The following is an 8,332-nucleotide window of genomic DNA, read 5'->3' as shown; positions in this document are numbered from 1 at the left end:
TTAATTTTTATTTTTAATTTCGTCATTGCATTCTCAAAACACTTTCAAACCCCCCCACTTCGTGTTAGACCTAATTTTTGAACCACAGTTTGGTCCTTGAGAGACGACCTAGGAGTCACTTCCTAGCACTATACTGCATTCTTTATGCACATCAAATTTGTGTGGGTTGCGACAGCCCATCAAAGAGTCTCATGAATAAACTACTCCAACCTCTAATCCAACACAGCTAACCGACTAAGCAAAGGTTAATCATGCTATCATAATCGCAAACTAAGCGAACGCAATACACCTATTCCATCCTATGTGTTCTATAAAGATCGATCAACTAAGCGAAGTTGCAATCACTAATTGGACAACTAAGCGAATACCCATTGCAAGAACACAGTCAGATTTCATGGAATGTCAGGCAGAGCAGAACAAACACAAGTGCAGTCCAAGAAATCTCAAGGAAACAATGTAATATCGCTAATAACCGACCCACTAATCTAAGCTAACATGACAGCTAAATTATCACTACTAAAAATACTAGACAACATTAAAATAAAAGAAAATATTAAACGCCTAACTAATAAATGAAAAGCACATTGCAGCGGGAATAAAACTTGGAAATAAGATTGCGTGAATGCAGCTCCTTCTCCAAGTGCATTGCCCTCATCCAGCAAGGAAAAGAAGATTCCATTCACCCAAGCGTGACACCTCCACCTAATGAAGCAACGTTTTCTCTCTGCCAGCAAAAGTAAAAATGCCCCATGCCCTTTTCTAAAAGAAAGCCTAGTAATAATCTAAATATGTGGCGGCTACACTCCCTAGATGTAACCCGAGACAGCAGCTCACCCTTCCAATCAAATCACCATTTTTCTCCTCTACTGAAAGTAACAGTGCCGGACATAAATGAAAGTGTTTCTACTTACTTAAAATAACAAAGGAAAAGTGCTTCAAAAATTAATATACCAGGACCGTGACACCTCTAACTCCAAAAGAATCTAAAATCCTCCTAAGGTGGCTTCTGTACCTCCATGAAAACTAAAAAAATGCAATGTGTGTATGGCGTTGCAGACTCTCAAGGTCGTAGCACACTCTCCCATGGCACCCTCTTGTGCGTGTTGGCTCTGGATGATATATGAATAAACCCTCTTGTTGGATGCACCCCCCACGTGGTCTTCAAAAATATGCAGGCCGTGTGGTTCTCTAGAAGCCCAAAGAAGGTGTCCGAGAGTGCCTCCTTCACGTGAATGAAACCTACCTTCACGTGCTGCTCAAGCTGGCTGGTGGACCATGAAGATGTGGATGGAAGTTGGACGTTCATTTTTAATGTGGGAGCTGTTGTTGGTCGTTACACCCTTTTCCAAGCTCACACCTGCTTTGCTTTGGGCCATGACCATCCAAACTCAAGTGAATCAGCAGCTACAACATGGAGTGCAGCCCATGTGGGACGAGCAACTACCTTCCTCCGTAAAAGCAATTTAAAGTGCTCACCAAATTTTTTTTCTTTTACCCCATAACATCACTGCCCGATTCTAATTGAATAAAAAAAATTGGAAACCCTTTACAATGTGGGTCGTAACTTGCTGCTTCTCTTTTTTAATTCAAGCAAATTAATTGACTTTTCTTCTAAGAATTGAAAGCATCGTTAGCTATCTCCAGCTCAAGGATAAATCAACATGCTTCTACAGTCAGCGTTTTTCATTCATTGAGAAAGTGTGCTTCTTTCCAGCCAGCAATGCATCTTTTTCTTATTTTCAAGCAAAGATCATTTAACCTCCAAATGTCCCAAATTGTATTTCCAAAATTTTCCCTACGATTAATAATGCAAATAATTAGCTTAGATAATTCAAATTATTTAAAATAAGAATTTCTAGTCAAATTAAGCACAATTAGCAAAAATGGGAAAATACTGGTCATTTAAGCACAATTCCCTGATTAATTGTAGCACAACAAACTAAGTGAAGTCAAGAAAATATTGACTCATCAATAGGCAATTGGTCCTCCTATCCCTATGTCTAGGTAATATTGCTCCCAAGAGAACTCCCTCATATCTAGATCTACCCACATGTGTCCATATAGATAAAATCAAAGATCACGCTATTGAATAATGTCTTAAACAAAGCAAGCATAGAGAATAAAGGAAAAACTCTAACAATTAATGAAATAAAGCATATGAATAAAGCATCAGTTCAACATATGAGAGTTTCAAAGGATTGCATCGTTTCCCCAACAACAATGGAGGTTTAGTTCACCATGGACATGGTGAAACTAGATGAACTTAATGAAAAGAATGAAAAGATAAACCCTAGAACTAGTAGATTGGAGCTTCCGCATCCAAAATCTGCCTCTAAGGGGTGAAGAGTGTGTTTCTATGTCTCCTTCTGCCAAAAGATACATTCTCTAGGGCGTTTGGGTCTTTAAATAGATCATAAAAATAACAGAAAACTGGCACAGGCGCACGAAAATGGCACTCAGCACTACAGTACCGCTGAGCGGTAGGTGCGACACTCAGAATGGCACCCAACGGTGTCGCCCAGGCGCAAAATAGTGAAAAAGTGGCGAGAAAACCGGCGCTCAGCGCCACCTGCAATACTGAAATTGCACACTGGTTGACTTTTCAGCATTCTGGTTGACTAGTTGACTTTTTTGGTTAACTGGTTGACTTTTCTGCACTCCAACCATTTGATACTTTAACTCTTCTTTCAATTCATTCCAATAACCTACAAGGTAATTTAGTAATAAAATCATAAATCATATCCCCAACTCTCTTATTCACAAAACTAAAGCAAAATCATGAGTCCAGGCAAGTTTCTAAGTCAAAAAGAGTACATTAAGTATCAAAATTAAGTATAAAAATAACGGTTTTTCAACCGTTATCAGTGGGTGGTTGCACAACGGTGGTAGTTGTGGTTATGGATGGTGGTCATGGTGGCAGCGCAAGATGGTTCATGGTGGTGGAATGGTTTCCCGGTGCGGGTGGTTGGCCATGGCGGCGAGGATGGTTGGGCAGTGGCGGCGACTAGGGTTTCACGATGACAACACAAGGAGCTAGGGTTATGCTAGATTAGGGTTTATGTTGTTAGAGAAGATGATGATGACGTGGCAAGTGATGTGGCAAGGCTACTGATAAGGCACTATTTCATTGGGTGAATGTTGAATGCAAGGATCACTGACATGGCAGCATCTGGTGGGTTTGATTTAGTAGTGATGTGTTTACAGAAATTTAGGGGGTGTAGGAGAAAAGGGTTACTTTTGGGCTTACTATTGGGCCTTTTCTTAGAAAAGATGAGTGTATTAATTAAACACCAAGGGTGTTTTCAGCTGTTTGTAATTTCCTCTTCAGAATTTTGATTTTAGACCTTATTTTTGTAACTTTGGACAAATAACACTTTAGTTTCAGTTCCACAAATAAACATAAGAATATCCAAGAATAATTTATTCAACTAAAAATCACTTTTTAAGCCTCTTTAATTCCTAAACTTGATAAATCCAACTATCGCAAATCATATTTAAATCATCCATTTGAGCACAATTATTCCACTACAATTTTGAAATTAAATCTAAAATATGGCATAAATCTGCACTCATCGGTATATAAAAACATAAAATTAACCACATTTTTAGAAAATTACTATTTTTACATCTTAACTAAATTCTAACATAATTCTAAAGATTTATACATTAAAAGAAATTAAAAAGGAGTTTTTATGATAGAAAAATCAGGAAAAGTATATGGTTAACAACTAGTGTACAAGAAGGTCGTGAATATCTCAGTGCGAATAATATCAGCCTACAAGATTAAGACATTGGAAGAGGCCGAAGACATCTTAGCCTAAGGAAGGGTAGGGTGTTCTTAGAGTTTTGTATCGTTGATGTAAGGTAAGGGAAGCTAGTGTTTTATCTTAGTTAAATTATGATGTATGAATTGCTATCTAATTATGTGTATAACTAATGTATGTTGTTGGTTGTGTTAAAGATGATTGTTATTAAGTTAGTATATAAAATGATGGAGATTGGTTGGATGAGGTAGTGTACCTTGTTGTTTCGTTGGAATTAATTTAATTGCATGAATGTTTTTGTTGGAATGCTACTGTGAAGTGTATTGAATGATGTTGGTTATGTTATTGGATGTTAATGTGTTGCAATTTTGTTTGGAATGCGTATCATGAAGTGTAAGGATTAAAGAGTTGAAGATGAAGAAGTTTTAATGGTGTTTTGAAGAAACATATGAGTTCTTAGGTAGTGAAGTGGTGAAAAAGGGATGGTGAACTAACTTGATGCAGTTTGGGTTGGTTATGAACTGTTTTGGGACATGTTCAGAAATTTAAAATGGTAGGAATATGAAGTATGAGTAGGTGGTAGTTATTAGGTAGAGTTTAGCTTGATTTAAAACCAAATTTTAGAGGTTTGGAGTAGTGACAAATTGAGTTGAGAATGTTGTGCTTATTTGGTTATTTTGGTTAGTGTTAATATGTTTTTCGGAACATGTTAAAAAACAAGCTAAAACTAGTAGAATTTAATTTGAGTTCATAAAGTGAGGTTTGGTAGATTTTGGAGTTGAATCTTGCAAGTAATCACTTTAAAATGAGTCTAAGATGGTTTAGAGGAAGTTGTTTAAGTCTAATTGAATGTCTAAAACGATCTAGGAGTGTTAGAAGTTGTGAAAAATGTATCTAATAGGTCAAGGGTGGTGCATGATGCAAATTTTGCAGTTTTGGTGCTGTAGAATATGGAGACTAGCTTAGGGAATGGAGTCGCTGAGCAAGAGGCTAAGGGTCTGAACCACTGTCTATATGTTTGCACAGCAAGTTGGGTCACTAAGTGAGAGGTTAGAGGTTTTGGACCAATATCTTTGTGTTCACACAGCTAGCAGGGTCATTGAGCGAGAGGTTAGGGGGTTAGGAGGTTGCTTGGAGTGTTGAGGGCGCATAAGAAAGCCATAGGTTGGAGTTTGGTGGACATCACTGGTATTAGCCCATCCACATGCATGCATAGGATTCTGTTGGAGGATGGGGCAAAGCCAGTGAGACAGCCGTAGAGAAGGCAAAACCCAGTGATCATGGACGTTATCAAGAAGGAGGTGACGAAGCTTTTGCAAGCTGGGATCATCTAGCCCATATCAGATAGTCAGTGGGTGAGCCCCATCCATGTTGTGCCCAAAAAGACTGGCCTCACGGTTGTGAAAAATGAGAGGGATGAGTTGATTCCCACAAGAGTGCAGAACAGCTGGAGAGTCTGCATTGATTATAGGAGGCTCAATCAAGCAACCAGGAAAGATCACTTCCCCCTGCCATTCATTGATCAGATGCTGGAGCGCCTGGCAGGTAAATCTCATTGTTGCTTTCTTGATGGTTTTTCTGGTTATTTCCAAATAAATATTGCTCCTGAGGACCAAGAAAAGACCACATTCACCTGCCCCTTTGGCACTTTTGCCTATAGGAGGATGCCCTTTGGCCTATGCAACGCCCCTAGTACCTTCCAACGGTGCATGCTTAGCATTTTCAGCGACTTTCTTGAGAGTTGCATAGAGGTGTTTATGGATGACTTTACTGTTTATGAATCCTCTTTTGATGCATGTTTAGACAGTCTTGAAAAAGTTTTGAAAAGATGCATAGAAACAAACCTTGTTCTCAATTTTGAGAAATGTCACTTCATGGTTGAACAAGGTTTGGTTCTAGGGCATATCATTTCTGAAAAGGGAATTGAGGTAGACCCTGCTAAGATATCTGTGATTTCGCAGTTGCCTTACCCCTCTTGTGTGCGAGAGGTGCGATCTTCTCTTGGACATGCAGGTTTCTACAGGCGCTTCATCAAAGATTTCAGCAAGAAGGCGCTTCCCTTGTCCAGACTGCTGCAGAAAGATATTGACTTTGCTTTTGATGACAGATGCAAACAGGCATTTGATTGCCTGAAGGAAGCTTTGACCACCAGCCAGATCATTCAGGCTCATGTTTTGCCCATCCAGGATGACTTTTTTGATGAGAGTTTGTTAATGATTTCTTCTTCTCACCCTACTCCTTGGTTTGCACACATTGTGAATTATTTGGTTGCTTCTGTTTTTCCTCCCTTAGCATCACGTGCTCAGATTGCTAAAATTAAGAGTGATGCAAAGTATTATGTTTGGGATGACCCATATCTGTGGAAGTTGTGCAGTGACCAGGTTACCAGGAGATGCATTCCGGACCATGAGATTGACTCTGTCCTACAGTTTTGTCATGCCTCCTCACCTGGTGGTCATCTGGGGATATAGAGAACAGCTCGCAGGGTGCTTGATTGCGGTTTCTACTGGCCTTCCATCTTCAAAGATGCGGAGAGGATTTCCAGCACCTGTGAGCCATGTTAGAGAGCAGGCGGACCTATTTCACAGAGACAGGAGATGCCTCAACAGCCTATGCTATTCTGTGAGGTGTTTGATGTCTGGGGTATAGATTTCATGGGTCCTTTTCCTGTTTCTTTTGGTTTCTCTTATATTCTCCTTGCTGTGGATTATGTTTCAAAATGGGTGGAAGCTAGAGCCACCAGGACTAATGATGCTCAGGTTGTTGTAGATTTTGTTAGATCTCACCTCTTTTGCACGTTTGGAGTGCCTAGAGCAATTGTTAGCGATCAGGGAACCCATTTTTGCAACAGATCCATGCAAGCCTTGCTCAAGAAATATGGGGTGACGCACAGAGTTTCTACACCTTACCACCCCCAGACAAATGGGCAAGCTGAGATCTCCAACAGGAAGATTAAGAGGATTTTTGAGAAGATTGTCCAGCCCAATAGGAAGGATTGGAGCAATAGGTTGGACGATGCTCTTTGGGCCCACAAGACTGCCTACAAAGCACCCATTGGGATGTCTCCCTATCTGGTTGTCTTTGGAAAGGCATGTCATTTACCAGTTGAGATTGAGCATCGGGCATATTGGGCTGTGAAGATTTGCAACTTCTCCATTGACCAAGCTGGAGAGGAAAGGAAGTTGCAACTGAATGAATTGGATGAGATCCGATTGGAGGCCTATGAGAATTCGAAGTTCTACAAAGAAAGGACCAAGAGGTTCCATGATAGTTCCATTGTAAGAAAGGACTTCGAGGTTGGCTAGCAGGTTTTGTTGTATAACTCTAGGCTCGGCGTCATGGGTGGTAAGTTGAGATCAAAGTGGACTGGACCTTTTGTTGTGACTAATGTTTATCCTTATGGTGCAGTAGAGATATAGGATCCATCTGCAACTACTAGCTTCAAGGTGAACGGGCATAGACTGAAGCCTTTCCTCAGCAATCCTTCTTTGTTGGATGCAGTGGTGGAGGAGACGTCTTTGGTCTACCCCACCTACCCTTCCAGCTGACTCAGGGAGTTTCTTTTCTCCTTCCCTCCTCACTTTTATTGCACTTTGTCTGTATCTACTGATTGTTCTGATTGTTGATCTGTTGATTGTGACACACTAAGGACATTGTGTAGTTTAAGTGTGGTCTATTAGGGGAGGTTGTTTCTTTGTTTTATGTTTCAGTTTTTATGTAATTTGTTATGTTTGGTATACAGTTTTGCATGCTTTTCGTGAATTCTGGATTGTGATTAGGTTGCTTCCCTTCACTGCATTGATACTCTGTTTTGTTGGACTCCTTGCTCTTCTTTGCTTGGAAGATAATCATGATGTTTGAGAGTTGGATTAACTGTGACCGATTACCTGTGTGAGATTTGAGCCATTTGATGATCTTTCTTGTCTGTGATATGTCTCTAGATTGCTTGCACATTTGCCTTGGCTTGACTCTGTTGATAATTCTTGATTCATGAGCATGTTTGAAAATGATAAAGGCATTTTGTTGATTGAGCCTCTCTAGCCAGATAGCCTACCCTGTTATGATCTCTTTGTTAGCTCCCTTGAGCCTATACTTCCCTCATTTCTTTGTTTTGAAGCTCATACAATAGCCTAAGTGAAAAACCATGATTACCTGAACCTTAGGGAATTTTGGAGATTTGGAATTGTTTTGGGAATAAGTGTGGTCTCTTAGGAGTTGCAGATGAATTGGCTAGTGAGTCCTCTTCTTGTGGTTGCATTGTAAATATCATGTATCTTGTCTCTTAGAGTTGTGTTCTGAAAAGAGAGAAAAGAAAAGAGACAAGATGAAAAAAAAAGAAAAAAAATACAGAAAAATGAGAAAAATTAAAAAAAAAATGCGTGAATAATGGAGTCAAGAAGAGGATTGAATTAGAGGTTTTGGGTGTGATTTGACTGTGTTTACACTTGTTCCCCATTGCTCCTCTATTCCTTTTGGTTTATAGCTTCTTATCCAGATGTATCCTCCCTTGTCCTTGGCCCCATTACAACCATGAAAAGACCTTTTGATTTGAACATGCATATGTGTTT

This window comes from Vigna radiata, unplaced genomic scaffold, assembly GCF_000741045.1.
Source record: "Vigna radiata var. radiata cultivar VC1973A unplaced genomic scaffold, Vradiata_ver6 scaffold_131, whole genome shotgun sequence".
Lineage (NCBI taxonomy): Eukaryota > Viridiplantae > Streptophyta > Magnoliopsida > Fabales > Fabaceae > Vigna > Vigna radiata.
Note: the sequence above shows the minus strand (reverse complement) of the source record.